The sequence below is a fragment of the Thermobia domestica genome, chromosome 11 (genome assembly GCF_964235325.1).
Source record: "Thermobia domestica chromosome 11, izTheDome1.hap1.1, whole genome shotgun sequence".
Taxonomy (NCBI): Eukaryota; Metazoa; Arthropoda; class Insecta; order Zygentoma; family Lepismatidae; genus Thermobia; species Thermobia domestica.
This window is the reverse complement of record NC_137464.1, coordinates 25,919,650-25,938,469: the sequence shown is the minus strand read 5'-3', so window position 1 is coordinate 25,938,469 and position 18,820 is coordinate 25,919,650.

Genomic DNA, 18,820 nt, shown 5'->3' with positions numbered 1-18,820 from the left:
CATATCTCGGGAACCGTAAGTCATATAGACAGATATTTTGCGAATTTTTGCGAGAAAGAGAAGAAGGTGGCGGATAAAAGGTTTCACTTTTACATCTAGTAACAATGACAGTTATCCTTCCCGCTCCACATCTCCATTCTTTTTAAGTTCGTTCTAGCAATGCTCTTGGAGCATACTCAACTGATTTTTGTTTGTTTCCAATTCCCAAAATCTATATACAGGGTGCTAATGTACTATACCGACAAACTCTAAGAGGTGATTTCTCACATCAAAATAAGAGAAAAAGTTCATATGGACCTATGGGGAAAAGTGCATAGTTTCAGAACTAGGGCTGTCTAAAATCGCGAAAAAGCCAAATTTCAACAGGCCCTATTTCGAATTCGAGGAACTATGGATGGTGGTAGTTATGAGCGTAATTTGAGTCACGCATACTCAATCCAAAGATCTTAGATGCATTTTCGAATTGCATATGCGTGGCTTCTCTTATGCTGATAAGGACCACCATCCACAGCTTCTCGAATTCGGAATAGGGCCTGTTGAAATTGGGCTTTTTCGCGATTTTGGACAGCCCTATCTCTGAAACTATGCACTCCCCCCCATAGGTCAATATGAAAATTTTCACTTATTTTGATGTGAGGAATCACATCTTACAGTTTGTCGGTATAGTTCATTTACACCCTGTATATAAACATCAAAGAGATTATGTTTGTGACTAAATAACTCTCGAAACACCCGACCGATCTCCATCAAATTTTCAACATGGATGAGGTTCGGACCTAGACTGTTTTTTATCGTTTCATTTTGACGGTGCAACTTAGGGGAGAGGGGAGCGGAAATTGTGGGCTAAATCAGTTTAAATTTAAAAAGATTGCACTAAAAGATTTTTAATTTGAATATGATCCACTAAAGCAATTAAGTCTAAGAATAATGCATTGAAACAGCCTAAATTTAAGTAAATTTGTGATGGGGTTTGGATAAGTTCTGGCCTCGTAATAGCATTGCATTTAACATAGTTTCCTTTCTGGGTTGACACATTTGATACAATGTTTCTGTAGCAGTTCTATCTTATGATAATAAAACATTTCGTTTTGTAATGGGAACTATGCCTCTACAGCTGCTATGGTGCATGTTAAGTTTTGGTTACAAGATAATAGTCTGGGGGGGGGGGGTCAGATCTAGAGAATAGGAGGATGGTTAATGATATTGAACTTCAATTCGCAGAGTTTTTGTACTGCGATTTCTGCTTTGTAGCAAAGAGTATTGTTTTGCTAAATGTTAATGTGTTTGGACACTTTTCCTCGCCTCTTTTCTTTGAGCGTGGAATTTATTCAGCAAGTTCACACATTATTTAGCATTCCGTGTGATGTCTTTATCCAGATATTCGCTCAGAATTATACCCTCACAATCCCCCCCCCAAAAAATGATACCAATCATTTTCTTTGTGGATTCTCCCCTACGACAATTATTTGGCCTTGGAGACCCATTCTAGCGCCACTGCATAGTTTCAGTTTTGGTCTCAAAATCATATACATCAAATGGAGTTTCATAAACAGTAACAAATTGTTTCATGAAGTTGGGAGCACTCACTTAAAAAGCGCCACAACAAACTCTGTGCACAGTCGCATCAAAATGTCCCCCACTTAGCCACATTTTTTTTTCATATCCAGTTCTCTATACACAACGTAATGCACACGGATCCACGCTGACCAATAAGGTCTCCGGAATATGTGACAAACCATTCGCCTATCTGCAAACTTGTTGTGCCCACGATCCACAGTTTCCATGGTCACAACGCATATATTTTAATCACACTCGACCTTAGTTATAGGAGGTGGCATACATATAACACAAATCAAACGCCAACTGATGTCGGTACTCTTAGCCGAGCATGCTAGCGCACGGACTAGTGGTGAAAATTGCTTTGGGCGTGGGTTCAAACCCGATCCTAGTAGATTTTTTTAATTTTAATAACACTTTTATCATTAAAACAAGATAAAAAATAATACTCATTTCCCTTTGTACGTAATGTATAATGCAAAAAATGATTTACTTCAGTTATGAAACATAGCTGAGCGAGCGTCAGCGAGCGAACGGGGTTAGATGTCCCCACAGGGCTCGTCTTATTTCACCTTTGCTTTCATAATAATACCACGTGACATTACGTCACACTCGGGTGGCGCAACTTCGATGTAAATCTACCCTAATCAGCTTCCTTGTGGCCAACTTAAAACAATTGGCTAGAGTAGGGCGTGAAAAAAAATATGCTGTCACCCTGTTCTGGGTCTTCCACACCTCTCCTTATCTTCGATGCTCCTCCTCATCCTCCTGAACTATGTTATTCATGATTTCACTGTGCTATATGAAGGACAGTGATTGGCCATCGTTTGTCTCAATTCATCAAATATTCCTCTCGCTCCCATATTCTTTGCGAAAAAATAGTTGATGACTGCTTTCCTATTACATTTGGTAAGACTCACACTGTGCTCCAACATGGTTACTTCAAACCTGCAAAAATATAGAAAGTATTTATAATACATTTATGAATATTTGCAGAACATACTCTAAAACATGTCCACATAACATACTAAAAAGGTTTTTGAAATATGAGGTAATTTATTGTGTTAGGCCTGTTAGGCCTGTTAGACTTGTAACTTGTCTAACCGCCCCTCCTCATAATTTCAAACTAGATTTAAATAATACCAGGGCCGGCCTTAGGCAATTTGCAGCCCAATGTAATGGCATCATTTGCGCCTCCCGCCTTTCTTCAGATAGAACAAACCTTAAAACCCACGATTTTAATCGCACTCAGAAAGGCCTAAACACTACAAATAGAATCTCGTTGTGTCTGTTTTTCCTTCAAATAATAATCTATTAACTTAAAAAACAAAAACTGGTTTCCAAGTTCAATGTTAAGGGACTTGTTTGTGACAAAGACAAGACTAGTTTTCATATCAAAACTGTGATAAGTAACTAAATAGAACAGGTGTTTCCTACTGTTCTAGAATTAAGTTCTTGTATTTGACAACAATCAAGCAAATTCATGCTGAGATTTGTTTGATTTGACCATTTGCTTTAGCACTGTCCACGTGAGCTTAAACTGATGTGACCCAAACATGATTTATGAATGTAGTATTCAAGTAGATCAGCTTAGTAAGTTTAACTATCAGCATCATCATCATCATAAAGTATATTTCCAACAAGAAATATTTATTATAAATAATATAGTTATGATAGATTTTGCCGTCCAGTGCAAATGCACGTGTTGCACATATGGTAGAACCGGTCCTGAATAATGTTACTGAAATATGTTCAAATGTGTTCCTTGTCGTTCATTTCGCTTAGTGCACTTTTGAAAAACTAAAGTGATATGAACCTGGCATTAAAAAAGAAATACAATGTAATATCTGTCTTATTCATAGTTTAGAGCTTACACAAATAGATGCAAAGTTTGTATTTTGATCGTGATACTTGCTATAACTTGCTATAAAGAGTAATAAATGGCAATTCCTCGTGCATATCCTGATAGTATATGCTTCATCGCCTGGGGTTGGTGAAAGCATGCTGATAATAATTATAAGAGAAATGTGTAATGTGTATTTAATCTTCTTTACTTTACCATTCGCTCTGTGTACTTTCATTTTATGTTTCTTAAACGAACTTTGGTGATAGTAATCACCCCTCCCTGTCTCATAGGTAAAACCATGCTACATTTGAGAAATGACCACTAAACACGAAAGTCCACTGATCAACGAGTTACCAACCAGGGCAGTTGAATTTTTTTCTCATTTAAATTAGCTTTGAACACAAGACAGTTACTGAATGAAAGTATAAAAGATTTTTCGATGTGTTAATTAGTTCAGCTCAAGGTCATACTGAGGACCAGCGGCGTATTTAGGATTTTATTTCGGGATGGGGGAGCTATGCACAACACAGATTAAGCACTTATATTTTTCCTTTTCCCCTTTGAAACTGAAACACATAAGGGCGTCATTGGGGAAGCAGCAGGGCAATTGCCTACCTGAATTTGAGAATTAAATATATTTTAATCGATTGTCTACTAATATACAGGGTGGTCCGGAAGTGGGCATTAGTGTTAGTTATGGTAGAATGTCTGTATACAGTTACCTTGAAGTCTTAAGAATCATAAACATCGCTATAATCACCATCCATGTCGTAACACAGCTGAATTCTGCGCCAAGTTCTCGCAGATGTTTTGCGGAGATACTCCTGAGTCACGAGGGTGAAGGCGTGTTCCACAGCTGCTCGTAATTCCTGCGTTGTGTGATATCGCGTGTTTCTTACTTGCTGCTTTATGAAACCCCAGAGAGCATTGTCTGACGTCGTCAGATCGGAACTTCTTGGAGGCCAGGAAACGTCTGATGCATGTAATTGCTCATGTGAATCGCAAAGTACCTGGTGCTCCATCCTGCTGTATCACAACAATGTTGCCAGACAATGCCAAGTAATGTTACCAAACAAATGTGTGTAAAACCTAAAACCGTCAGAAAACACCAATTAAGTGTACACCCACTTCCGGACCATCCCGTGCTAGGAAAAAGCGTGAAATTCCTATGTCGGTGGAGGATCTTACCCCCTCCCCCAAGGTAAATCTGAAATGACGATCCTGCAAACACACGTTGAATATTTATAATCTTATTTCAACTTAACTGATTTCATTTTAGAAAGCAATAATGGAAATATTCAGTGCTATCTGTGCGTTTTTAGTTGAACGAAAATGTTGAGACAAGTTGAAGTTGAAAAATACTGATTGCAGTTTTAATGGCAAGCATTTCAGACTGATAAATCTTATATGATATGATACACATAAAAGTTTAGCAGTGAGTCTAACATTTTATTCTATTCATAGAAGAAAAAGAAAGCGTCCTCTTGACCTACCTCATTTCCTGGGCTACTTACGAGTATTCCCCCCTCTTGATTTTCTGTAAATCAAACATTTATCTTTCTTTATAACTAAACGATGTTAGTATTCCTTTGCTATTATAACTGAAGTCCCGTTATGTTGATATTTGTGCAAGTTGGCGTGGACCACCAGTTTCGCTTATCAGCTCCTCTTAGTTTTGGTGATACTGACGACGGCCGACTTGGATCAACCCTAACAACGGTCGAAAGTATGATAGGAGAAACCAAAGTAACAACTAAGAAAAAGAACCAAGGGTAGAATGAACGAACAAAAAAAAATTAAATAAGTTTTTTACATGGTATGAAATCTGACAAATACAGTATTATTTTTGAATAAAGAGGATAAGAAAATAAAAACTCAATGAAATTATTAGAAACGGTAAGAAGAATTATTGTTGTATTTGGAATGTGAAAAAGTAACAAATTTATTTCGAGTGGGGACTTGAGCTCGATAGCCCCAGAAATACGCCACTGCCGAGGAGAGTATTGGTGATCAATATTCCACCTTTTCTCACATCCGAAATCCGTAGGTTTATACTGGACAAAAAGACGTGTTAATTCGTTTTTAGACTTTCCTAATAGCTGCTTGCTTTTAATTTTCAAGAAATCACTTCTGATTTCTTCTGATACGGCTTTACAGACCCGTAGCCAGCCCAAATATGTAGGGGGCGGATAAAATTAGGGGGGCCGATCTAACCATATTATAGTTGATCACCATATCATACTTCATTTGCAAGCTAACCTTGAAAATTTTAGGGGGGCGATCAAAAATTTAGGGGGAGACCCCCAGACACCCCTGGATAGGGCCTGCGTCTTTAGTTCAAATCACACAAAGCACACATAGGAGAGTATCTGTTAGTACTCCGTCGTGTACTTAGCGTAACGCATCTGCGACAAGGAAGATTTGTGTTTTGTTTTCAATGGAAAGTCATGGTGCCTTAATTCAATAGTAAACTGTAGAGCTACGTTTCATTTAGCCTGAGTGCTGGAAAGGGACGTTAACTTCTTGCGTTCTAGGCGTCATTTCCCTATGTGTGTGCTGTAATACTAGATTTTCATTTACTGTTGAAAGACTGTCTACACCGTTATATAAGGTATAGTAATTGTGCACGCGCGAAGTGAGCATTCACGTCATTGATTTAAAAAAATGCATTGTGGAATATTTGGGCTGAAAAAGGAAAATTTTGATGTTCTGAAGGGATTTTATGGTATTTCAGTTTGGCAATACTGACCGGAGTTCACACACATTTTTTTCTTTTTCACCGATCTCCAAGTGAGATATCGCAGTTGCCAATTGTTTCGTAAAAACAAACATATATGTGTCGTAATTGAAAATATGTAAATGAAATGAAATTAAATCTTTGAGTTTTACGTTCAACGATTATGGCGGCTAGGCTAAAGGAGACGGTGATGATGAGAAATGATTGAAATGGTGGAATGAAAAAAGTGGAAGGAAACCCCGAGAAAACCTATGCATACGGTGTTTGTCCACCACAAAGTTCAGTTGGCGCGAGGTGAAATCGAACCCAGGACTCCATGCACCACAGGTGAACGCTCTACCTCTGAACCACCGCGCCCCCTTGAACATATATGTTGCCAATTGTTCATCCCTTAGGTCTACCATCCATTAAGACACACTTTTTTAAAAAAAAATTGTCAGCAATGTGCTGCCACCTAAGGAGAAATAGTAGAACTAACCCATGCCTTGCATTCACTGAAAAATTTCATCATCTCCAGGACTAATAGCACTCTTAATAAAGGATACGTTTTCATGATATCTCCATGGATGTCACTGGTTTTTTGTAACGGAGTAATTTATGACATCCACATGGATGACATTGAAATGCAAGGGGTTTAACTAAAAAAAATACACTGAATGGTGTAACGAAAAGAATTCCACCAATGCATGAAAAGACTGTTAGATATCCTAATCAAAGTGAAAATATGCATGGTATGTAATTATTTAATTTTGTCACTTATTTGTTTTACAACTGTCTATGGAGGGAAAGCATGATAATTCAATGGTAGCGTCCACCTTATGTGCGAAAAGGTCTTGCGTTCAATTCCCAGGAATACGTAAACTTGGAGAATATCGTGTCCATGTTTCAGGATTGTCGTTTTTTAAAATATGTTATTTACACAAGAAAGAAAACATTTCGAAACAAGGTCATACCCTAGGAAAGAATAGCTGTAAAGCAGAGCCATCTAGTGAGTTTCTCCTTTGAGAAAACAAACCGTTATTTATTGATTTGAGAAAATCCTGTATTCGCACACGCATTGCATTTAGAACCTAACTATCTAGGTAATTAACTCTCTTATTAGTTCGTTATGCCTGCAATTAATATTTAAAAGGTATATTAAGATGACGGTAATGGACTTTACAAGATTATACTATTACTAGGTACGTAGGTTACTATAAATGTTGAACGAAAACTAATTTCTCAATTATTTTTCTCAATGAGAGTAATTATCTCAGCCGAGTTTGTTAACAGAGTCAATCCGCTAACATCTTAATGTGAACGGTGATTTTCTGTTTAAAAACTATAGCGTTCCATAGTTTCTATGCAACCTGCACAGTAGCAAAGAAATGTTGGTTGCCTATATAAGGTTGAAAATTTAGGAAAAAATTTTGTTTTACGACCCACGATTATGCCGGCTAGATTAAAGGAGAAGGTGATGATGAGAAATGAATGAAATGGTGGAATGAAGAAAATGGGAGGAAACGGGAGAACCCCGAGGAAACCCACACACACGGTTTCTGTCACCACAAAGTTCACTTGATGCGTGCTGGGATCGAACCTAAAAATGAAATGAAATCTTTAAGTTTTACGTCCCACGTTATGCCGGTTAGGCTAAAGGAGACGGTGATGATGAGAAATGAGTGAAATGGTGGAATGAAGAAAGTGGGAGGAAACGGCAGAACCCCGAGAAAACCCACTAGCATGGTGTTTGTCCACCACAAAGTCCACACGGCGCGAACTGGGATCGAACCAGGGACCCCAAGCACCGGAGGTGAACCCTCTACCACTGAGCCACCGCGCCCCCTATGGGATCGAACCAAGAACCATGCACCAGAAGTGAACGCTCTACCACTAAACCACCGCGGACCTTGCGATATTTAGGATTTAGATTTCTGGGCTTTCGGCATTTAGGCCCATGCTAGCCCGTCACGTTTGAGGGATGACGTCTCTCGGCGAGCACACTATTCGGGGAAAGGCAATCAAGAAAGGATTGGGAAAAGAAGGAAGCAGCCTGGGACTGTAAGTTAGGTACCACCCCGGCATTTGACTGGTGTGAGTTAGGAAAAACCAGGAAAACCTTATTCAGGATGGCTGGCTTGAAAAAGCTTCATACATCTTTTCTACCGAGTGCTCCCACCGGGAATCGAACCCGGGACCGCTCGCACCGTATAATACAAGGTTAACTATATTTTCTTATTGCAGCATCAATCCGTTAACATCTTCAAGGGTAACGGTTGCTATTCATTTCCCGTTTAAAATTCATAACATTCCCTAGCTACTATGCAACCTCCACAGTTTAGCAGAGAAATGTTGGTTGCCTATAATACAAGGGTAAGTATATTTTCTTATTTCAATTATCTAGGCTTAGTGCGTTAATAGAATCAATCCGTTAACATCTTCACGGATAACGGTTGCTATTCATTTCCCGTTTAAAATTCATAACATTCCCTAGCTACTATGCAACCTCCACAGTAGCAAAGACATGTTGGTTGCCTATAATACAAGGATGAGTATATTTTCTTATTGCAATTATCTCGGCCTAGTGCATTAATAGAATCAATCCGTTAACATCTTCACGGATAACGGTTGCTATTCATTTCCCGTTTAAAATTCATAACATTCCCTAGCTACTATGCAACCTCCACAGTAGCAAAGACATGTTGGTTGCCTACAATACAAGGATGAGTATATTTTCTTATTGCAATTATCTCGGCCTAGTGCATTAATAGAATCAATCCGTTAACATCTTCATGGGTAACAGTTGCTATTTATTTCCCGTTTAAAATCCATAGCATTCCATAGCTACTATGCAACCTGCACAGTAGCAAAGAAATGTTGGTTGACTAAAATAAAATGATATGTACTTTTTCTTAATGCAAAATGCCTCCTTTAAAGAGCCCATACATGATCCTCTTTATTATTATTACCTGTTATCAAAATTTATTTATTGATATTTGAGTTTTTGACTATAGAAATGGAAGTTTCGATGACAATAAAACACTTTTGCGACATGTTGCTCGTCGATTTTTCAATAATGTTTATATATCTGTACTAAATTTCCTTCTTTTCTCAAATGAAACTCATTCTACAGCCACTATATGTACTAAAATGAAATTATGTTTGACGTAAATTTTTTGTGTGTGAATAGTCTTGTGTGCCGTTAAAAAAAAAAATTAGAAACGAGATCCTTCTAGGCCTGTTTCCTTTCGTTAGAAAATACCTACCTACCTAGATGTTTGCATGACAAGTAAGCATAGACGAAAAAGGAACTTTCGAAACTCAACGTTTTTGAGTCCCTCAATTCCCTGCCTGTTCACATCTCGTGATTGTGAGAACACGCCCCCTGTTGCTCAATTGTTTCACCGCTATCATTTCCAGAGATCCGTGCTTAATATAGGGTAATGTGGTGCCAAAGTGAGAAGGAGGGAAGAAAAAAATTCTTATCCCCTGCAGGGTCTTGTTCAAGTTTTTGCTACGTAACCAGAAAGAAAAAACTTAGAAATGTAGATATGAAAAAAAAGAAAGAACGGCGCTACTTCAATTTGGGAACGAGAATTTTCTTCCCAGATATCAAAACCCAGGAAACGAAAGGAATATAAGAATGAATGGGTGGGGTTCTTTCTATAACAGGGAGGGGGTGAGATAGCAGGGTTTCCGGGGTATATTTCCTGTTTCTACTTTGCTCTTTTTTCGAGAAAAGAAGACGAAAAGGATCAAATGATTGCACTGCCTCGTCGTGTACCAGGTACCGTTGTTCATTTTTCTTTTTTTTCTTTTTTTACCCGTAGCGTGGCGCTAGTAGCATTGATTCTTTTCAGTACTACAAGTGACGAACACGCAAGCAATCAGGTAAATAGACCTCAAGGAGATAAGACGAGATATCAACAGAAAAGTTTTCTTTCTTTTCTAAGGCATTTTCTTTCTCAAAAAAAGTCTAAAACATAGTATTTATCACTTAGATAATGATGTGTTAACATTTAATCGGTGAATATATTTCGTTCATATTGCCAATGAATGCTTTGCCTTGAACTTCAAAGTTATTTTTAGTATTTTTTTCTTTCATTTAAAGTAACAATCATTTTTCCTAATTACAGAATCAAGAGCTTTAATTATCTCCGAACGATAGACTTGTTATAGTATGATAACACTTTCGTTTCGAATTTGCAGCAAATTTAGAAGAGTACAATTGTTTTGATTCATTTGCATGAATTGTTAGATTAGAGTTTAACCCTTCGGCACCGAGGCTGTGTGAGGCTTTGGCTACAGTTTAAGGTGGAATCTGAACCAGTGTGATTTTTTTTATAAACCTCCACTTCCCCCTGCCTTGGCCGATTTCTTACGGTCTTATTATAGGGCGGTCGCAACTTGCCTCTGCCTTTTTTCTCTCTCATATACTCTTTTATTTCATTTTTTCTCTCTCTGCTATTCGGCTTTCGTCCTCGACAGATTTGAGGTGAGGCTCTGTTTTATGGCATGGTGCCTAATTATATAAACCATGCCTTATTTTCTTCTTTTTTTAAAAAATACTATTTATGTTTATTACAATTATTATTATTATTATTTTTACAAAAGTACATACACAGACGATCACAGACATAAAACCTGAAAAGAGACAAAGCTGAAAAGATACTAAAAATAAAAAATGATTAATATAATATATAAAAGTGATAGTTATGATAGTAAAAACACAAAAATTTCCTTCTCGTTTATTAGGAAATCGGTACTTCAGACTTCCTAAAAGTTTTTCTTCTTGTTTGTTAGGAAATCGGTACTCCAGATTTCCCAAAAATTTTCTCATATTAACTTATCTTTATTGTTTATTTACTTTTTATGTAGATTTGAATTTTGCCTCTTGACAGAACACAAACACTACACATTCTGCACTACAACACTACACTAACACTAAAACACTAAACAGATAAAGTTTTAGCTCTTGGCTTCCTCAGAGCTGATTTTTTTATTTGATATCAAATTTATTTAATTTTATTTTCATTTTTAGTGTATCCCACAAAATTTATCTTCTTCTTCTTTCTTCTCGTCTTTCTTTCCAAAGGTTTTCCAAAACATGCGTAGCCAGAGTACTAAATTTTTCTAGTTCTTGTTCTTCTTCTATGATCGTTTTTATGCTATTTTGTTTCAGAAGACCAGAAAATATGCTCCGGAGTGTGAAGATCGCCACAAAAGCATTTATCATCGTTTCATAAGTTTAGTCTTTTAAAATGTGTTTTAAATGGTCCATGCCCTGATATATATTCTATCACATTTTTACTTATATTTCCCATCCTTTCTCTTGTTTTTAAATCTGGTATAATATTTCTAGTCCTGGTACCTTTCCTGGAATTTTTCCATTCTTCTTCCCATTTTGTTCGGATGATTCTTTCAATATCTTCATCGAAGTTTGGCATTTCTCCTGTGATTTCTAATATCTTCGTCATTTCTTTATTTTGGATCCAAGTCTTGATACATTTTCTTAATATTTGGAGATGTAACGGTTCTTCATATGTAAGTAATTGCAGTACTTCGTCTGGGATTGTCTTCATTATGTTATTTACCCTTATTAAAATAAGTCTCTGTACTCTTGTCAATGTTTCTTTTAGTTTAATATTCATAAAAATTCGGTGTCCCCATATGCCCACGCAGTACTATAAGATTGCCATTAAAATTGTCTTGTTATAAAACTTGAAAATCTTCTTGTCCAATCTAAAGTCCTTTGTTGCAACTGTTAGTAATTTGTTGGCTACTTTTTTTTTGCTTTTTCTGTTATATGTTTATGAAAGTTTAATTTTTTATCGATCCATACTCCAAGATATTTGAATTCATTTACGTGTTCAATTTTTGTATCATTAATTTTTATTATTGGATCCCTCTTTAAAATTTGACCAAAGACCGTGTATTTAGTTTTACTTGCTGATAAATTTAATTTATTTTCTTTGCACCAATTATCTAATTCTGTTAATACTATTTTCCCTTTTGTTTCTATTTCATTTCTTGATGATACTGAAAATACAACTGCCAGATCATCAGCATAACCCACAACACCGATTGTTTCTTGCATATTATTTAAGTGATTTAAACATGGCTGTAGTGTAACATCCCACCCGTTTCTCCCGGTGTTTGTATTTGTATTTGTCTTCCGCTACAATAATCTAACATTATATGATACAGTGTTTTACTGATGTTCATTTTCTTTAATTCGTTGAAGAAAGCTGGCCACCATAAATTATCAAATGCTCCACTTATGTCAGCGTAAATTACTACTTGATATTTTTCTACTTTTCCCTCTTCTATCAGGTCTATCATCCTTTTAATAGCTGTTTCTGTGTTTTTTTCCTTTCCTAAAACCATATTGTAACCAGTAATTTTCTAAAACTCTCGTCCGATTAATCCTTTCTGTTATTGTTCTTTCAAACAGTTTGCTTATAATATTTAGTAAACATATAGGTCTATAGGATTTCGGATCGTCATCTTTTTTATCGTCAGATTTCTTAAAAATTACTAAGTTAGCCTGTTTCCATCTTCTGGGTATTTGTCCTTTTTTAAAACATAGATTAAACAGCTTTGACAAGTATGGTGCCCACTTATCCGCGTTTTTCTTATAAATTTCTGGTTTTATGCAGTCTGGACCTGGTACCTTTTTATTTTTTAATCTTTTAGTGTGATTTATTATTTCTTCATTCTCAACTTCTTCATTTTTATCTTTTATTGGAGTCACCGTCATTAAATTTCGTAGTTGTGTCTGTGTTTCATTGTCTTCCCGCTGATCGTCTTTTGGCAGCAAGATGTTCATCAGGTATTCCACTGTTTCTTTCCAGTTTTTTGTGTACGTCCAGTGTGATGCGTTGCTAAGACTCCAATATCAGGAATTGAACCCGGGACCTCGTGAACCTAAGTAGTGAAATTAAATGAAATCTTTAATGCCCGCGGTTATGCCGACTAGGCTAAATGAGACGGTTATGATGAGAAATCAAGGAAATGGTGGAATGAAGAAAGTAGGAGGAAAAGGAAAAACTCAGAGAAAACCCACGCACACGGTATTTGTCCACCACAAAGTTCACTTTGGCGCGAGCTGGGATCGAACCAAGAACCACATGCACCAGAGGTGAACGCTCTACCACTGAGTCACCACAGCACCCGTGAACCTGGGTAGTATAACATAATGTAAAGAATAAGTCGACTGTGATGACGTTGACCAAACATTCCACGGAATTTGCGAATAGCCTCCGCACAACATTCACCAGAGTTGTAATAAATTTTCAACTATGACAATATTGTTTCCTATTGAAGAGCTGCATTCCTACCTATATACAAAACAAATAATGATCATGTGCTATTTGGTGCTCCGTGATAGCTAACCACAAAGACAACAGGTGAAAATCGCATAGCATTCAGTGCTGCCAACTTACTAGTACAGAAATTCCGGACATCTCAAAAGTTGCGTTCCTTATGGGACACCCTTTATTAACTCTGCAACATTATGCAAAATTTTAAAGTCGATTAATGATGTTCATTATATGAGCTCGAACATTCCCGTTTGGGACACTCGGCCAAAAATTGTGAAATAGTTCATTCAAGACTAAAAAAATTGTGAAATAGTTCATTCAAGACTTAAAAAATTGTGAAATAGTTCATTCAAGACTAAAAAAATTGTGAAATAGTTCATTCAAGACTAAAAAAATTGTGAAATAGTTCATTCAAGACTTAAAAAATTGTGAAATAGTTCATTCAAGACTTAAAAAATTGTGAAATAGTTCATTCAAGACTTAAAAAATTGTGAAATAGTTCATTCAAGACTTAAAAAATTGTGAAATAGTTCATTCAAGACTTAAAAAATTGTGAAATAGTTCATTCAAGACTTAAAAAATTGTGAAATAGTTCATTCAAGACTTAAAAAATTGTGAAATAGTTCATTCAAGACTAAAAAATTGTGAAATAGTTCATTCAAGACTTAAAAAATTGTGAAATAGTTCATTCAAGACTAAAAAAATTGTGAAATAGTTCATTCAAGACAGTCATCCTGAATGAGGATTTCCTGGGTTATCCTCAGTTACATCAGGCAAATGTCGTGATGATACCTAAAATAATGTGCTCAGAACGCTTCCTCCCTCATTCTTTCTTCCTCTCCAATTCCTCGGATAGGGTGATTACCTAGGAACGTCATCCCTCATATGTGACAGGGGCTAATATGGGTATAGCTGCCGAAAGCCCTTATCGAGCTCGAACAATCATTTGTTTCATTCTCTGTGTGACATATCTTATTCGAGTTTGAATATTTCATGTCTTCATAAATGGAATTCTATCTTCATTTGCTTGGTTTTTTGAACACAGCCTATATAAAATGAATTAACAAAGCACTGTTTGAACTCACCGATATCAAAACAATAAGTTTTACAGGTCGATTAAAATTTAACGATCCATCATAAGAGAAACATGTAGCTGATCTTTTCTCAAATTCTGACGCGTTTCTACTCTGATAAACCATGTAGTTATCTTTCAGTGCAACGTTTGACACACACAGACGCAAAGTCAGACGGACACGAGGAAGAAGGAAAATTATATTTAGTGAAAAGGTAATGAGAGAAGGAAGAATCATGTTTCATTTCCGAGTTCTACCAGGTCTCTCTCAGGTCATGAGTCTATTCGGATCTCACCGGGTACATCCGAGTCATGGATCTGTCCGGGTCAATCTGGGTCATGAGTCTCTCTGAGTCATCGGGTATAGTGGGTCATTGGCCTGATTGCTTGTGCGTCTTTCGTGTTCCCATTCCATCGCTGATGCTTAGATATTATTTTATTATCTTTAATATTAAACGCTATTTTTAAATAAACAACAATTATTCTGTTGAAAGTCATACAGTATGTAGGACGCGCTTCTATCTTTGACTAGAATGGCATTTATATTAAGTTGGCTGATAATATAGGAGGTATTTGTATCGTAGATTTTGTCCGACAACCAGTAGAAACTAACAAATTTCATTCTAAATTGTTGTGTTTATCCAAGTGGACAAGTGTCGAGTTTGAAATACGTGCATTCTTCAACAATTTGATGCGTATTTGTTTTCTGAACACGACCTTTCACATTATTCAATGACATTATTTCATTGTCTCTCATCACTCCAATTGTCAGGCTGTTTTAATTTATTTATTTGTCTGCAGCGCTCGTCAGTTGTGTGAAGAATGTGTATGATGCAGATAGTAGCAGGAAATTCAGAAATTTTACTTTTAAATTGGAATAATGAACTTGTGTCCTTTAGACTTTGCAAACTACGCTATGTATAAGCATGGAAAGTTTGATAGAACGGCTATGTCCATCAGTCTGTCTGTCTATCGATAGGCATTAGAGCTAAAACGCGTTCTGTTATGGATAAAGTGTCCCAAGAACATGCTCCAACTCGTTCTTCTTGCACTATTGCTCTATTAGTGCTAAAAATCTATGATTTCCGGCTGCATTGTAGATCGCCATAGAGACGAAAACGGAAAAAAGCAATTTTTAAAAAATCCTTCAAGAGTAGTGTTTCGGGGTTTAAACCAGTGTTGGGAAGTAACGTAACGCAAGTAACGCGTTACCTGTAACGCGTTACTTTTTAAGTAACGTTTCCTAGTAACGCGTTACATTTTTTTCAAAGTAACTGTAACGGTAACGCGTTACAAATTTTTAAGTAACGTACCTAGTTTGCGTTACTTTTTTAGCGTTACATTTCGGATGAGTAACTACAATATATGTATTTTTTTTTCGGAAACAAATGTTTCTTTCCTGTAAGTGAATTTCTCAGAATGAAACAATCGAGCATGAACTACGCATGTCCGACAGTCACAGACACACAGAGAAACAGATAAGTTCGTAGTGCAACCTGCTTTTTTTTTGAAGATGAGGACAGCCTTAGGGAAATCACGTGTACTTCTTGCAAGCACCTGGAAGATTTTGACAGCTCCAAATCAATACATTCAGTGAGTGAGCTAGGAGTGCAATGATACCGGTAGTCTATTTTACTTTGATTGCTGTTATTTTTATAAAGATGGAGAACGAAAATATTTTGCAGTTCGAACATTTGAAATAATACTTTTTTCTTAAGAGCTGAGGATGATGGTGGACAGAATTTAAAAGTAAAGTGTCTGAAGCGGCCCGGCGGAAAATATTTATCAACAACTAGGATGCCATAATTAACGATTTACAGCAAGGGGTTAATATGAATAAACTGTGTTTAGATGAGCAGGCCTACTTTATTACTAGAAAATAGTTTGCTGATGGTATGTAATATTGGAGCTCTTTCAGATCAGTTTGCTTATCCTAGAGTCCCGTTGATTATAGAGTAGTGTAATGTTTTTCTATATTCTTTATTTTTAATTTTACATAACAACATTGTTATTATTATATAATTAGTTTAGCAGAATTATAATAAGCAACCTTTTTTTCTAACGCATAGGGACGAACACGAGTCAAGCTAAAACTCGACTCAACTCGCATTTAAGTCGAGTTTCGAGTCAAGTCAAGGGTAATATCCTCGGGTCGAGTTTCGAGCCGATTCAGTTTCTCGCGTCGAGTTTAGAGTCCAGTCGAGTTTGATAAATGGCTCGTTCGTTTTAAGTCGTCTTGAAATCATGGCCTGATTACACTGGAAAACGAAAGCCATGCAATACTTTTAATGTTGCTCACGAGAGGAGACACTGCTCGCATCTCGTTTCGTCTCGATAACAAGACTACAAGAGATTTTTTATAACAAGCTCAGCTCGGCTCGGCTCAACTGAGAAGATGGCTCGAACCGGCTCACTTGGGGTAAACCATCGGCTCGAGGTGGCTTGGTAGGGATGAGCCATTTGTTCGGTTCTGCTCAACTGAGCCGAGGGATCTAGCCGAGTCGGTTGGGTGAGCTGTTGGCTCGGCTCACTTCTCGGTTCGGGCCGATAGTGAATGAGCTGTGAGCCGAGCTGCTCGAGTCGTTGACAACTCTAAACCCGGGCCAAGCAGTTTTGAAGATATTTGGCCAGTGCCCTATAACTTTTAACAGTGTTTGGCTCGAGCCCGAATACTCACCCTCGACCCTCAATCCAAATTCAGAAGCTCGTTAACAATGTCCTTGATTCCTAGACCTCACGACTACCGAGGCTGGCAATCAACTAGTTTTTTAGTATTCAAATACAAAACGCCTATCTTTCTTTTTATATAGTGTTATAATAATAATAATAATAATAATAATAATAATAATAATAATAATAATAATAATAATAATAATAATAATAATAATATAAGTTGTAGTAGTAGTAGTGTCATTGATAATAATTATACTGTCTATGTAATATACTTGAAGAATGTACTCGAAACTACCCATCGGATTTGGCTCGAGTCTACTCGGAACTTGACCCCAATTCGAGTCGAGTTGGAGGAAATTTTTCGAGTCGAGTTCTCGGGTTGAACTCAAAGATGTCTGTTTCTAGTCGAATCGAGCGTCAAAGAAAATTCGCTCGTGTCCATCCCTACGAGTAACGCAGTATAGCATTTTATCAATGTTACATTATATGAAAATGTTTATATATCAAGTAAAAATTTGTCCTTGCATTTACATAAAGCGATTCAGACCGTGCAATAATAATAATAATAATAATAATAATAATAATAATAATAATAATAATAATAATAATAATAATAATAATAATAGCGGTAGTAATAGTAGTACGGAAAATTGAAGTCAATTTTTTTCACATTTTTCAAGTTTCGGACTAAAAGTAACGCGTTAGTAACGCGTTACTTTCAAAGTAAAGTAACAGTTACTTTTGGGGGGCAAGTAACGCGTTACTAACGCGTTACATTTTAAGAGAAAGTAAAGTAACTTGTAACGCGTTACATTTTTACAAGTAACTTACCCAACACTGGTTTAAACCTACCCTTGAGTAAGATATTCTGTAATAATAATAATAATAATAATAATAATAATAATAATAATAATAATAATAATAATAATAATAATAATAATAATAATAATAATAATAATAATAATAATATTTTATTATTATTATTATTATTATTATAAACATTCACGATATTAAGATATGTATAAAAACATATGAAAATGTATGAATTTGAGATATTGAACCACTTGATGTACTATATGTGGCAACAGATGTGGTAACAGATGTGACAACACCTCAGCCCTCTCATTGGCTGACAAATTTTATAGGGAACTCGGAGTGCCACCTTCGAACACCATAAACTCTGCCCCTTAGTATACTATCCACCACCACAAGTTTTACAATTTTCGTCTGTATTTATGGCGGCAGTTAACCTAAGACTTTCAAACAAGACCAGTTTATCTTTCACGGACAAGCACTCGGTGGTGCAAATTTCATTTGAAATGAAATGAAATGAAATCTTTGAGTTTTACGTCCTACGATTATGCCGGTTAGGCTAAAGGAGATGGTGATGATGAGTGGTGAATAAAATGGTGGAATGAAGAAAGTGGGAGGAAACGAAAGAACCCCGAGAAAACCCACGCACACGGTGTTTGTCCACCACAAAGTTCACTTGGCGGGAGCTGGGATCGAACCTGGGACCCCAAGCACCAGAGGTGAACGCTCTACCACTGAGCCACCGCGGCCCTTCAAATTTCATTTAAATCAGACGGTATACAATGCATATGCATGCTTAGTAAGCCAGTCATGGTCTATCT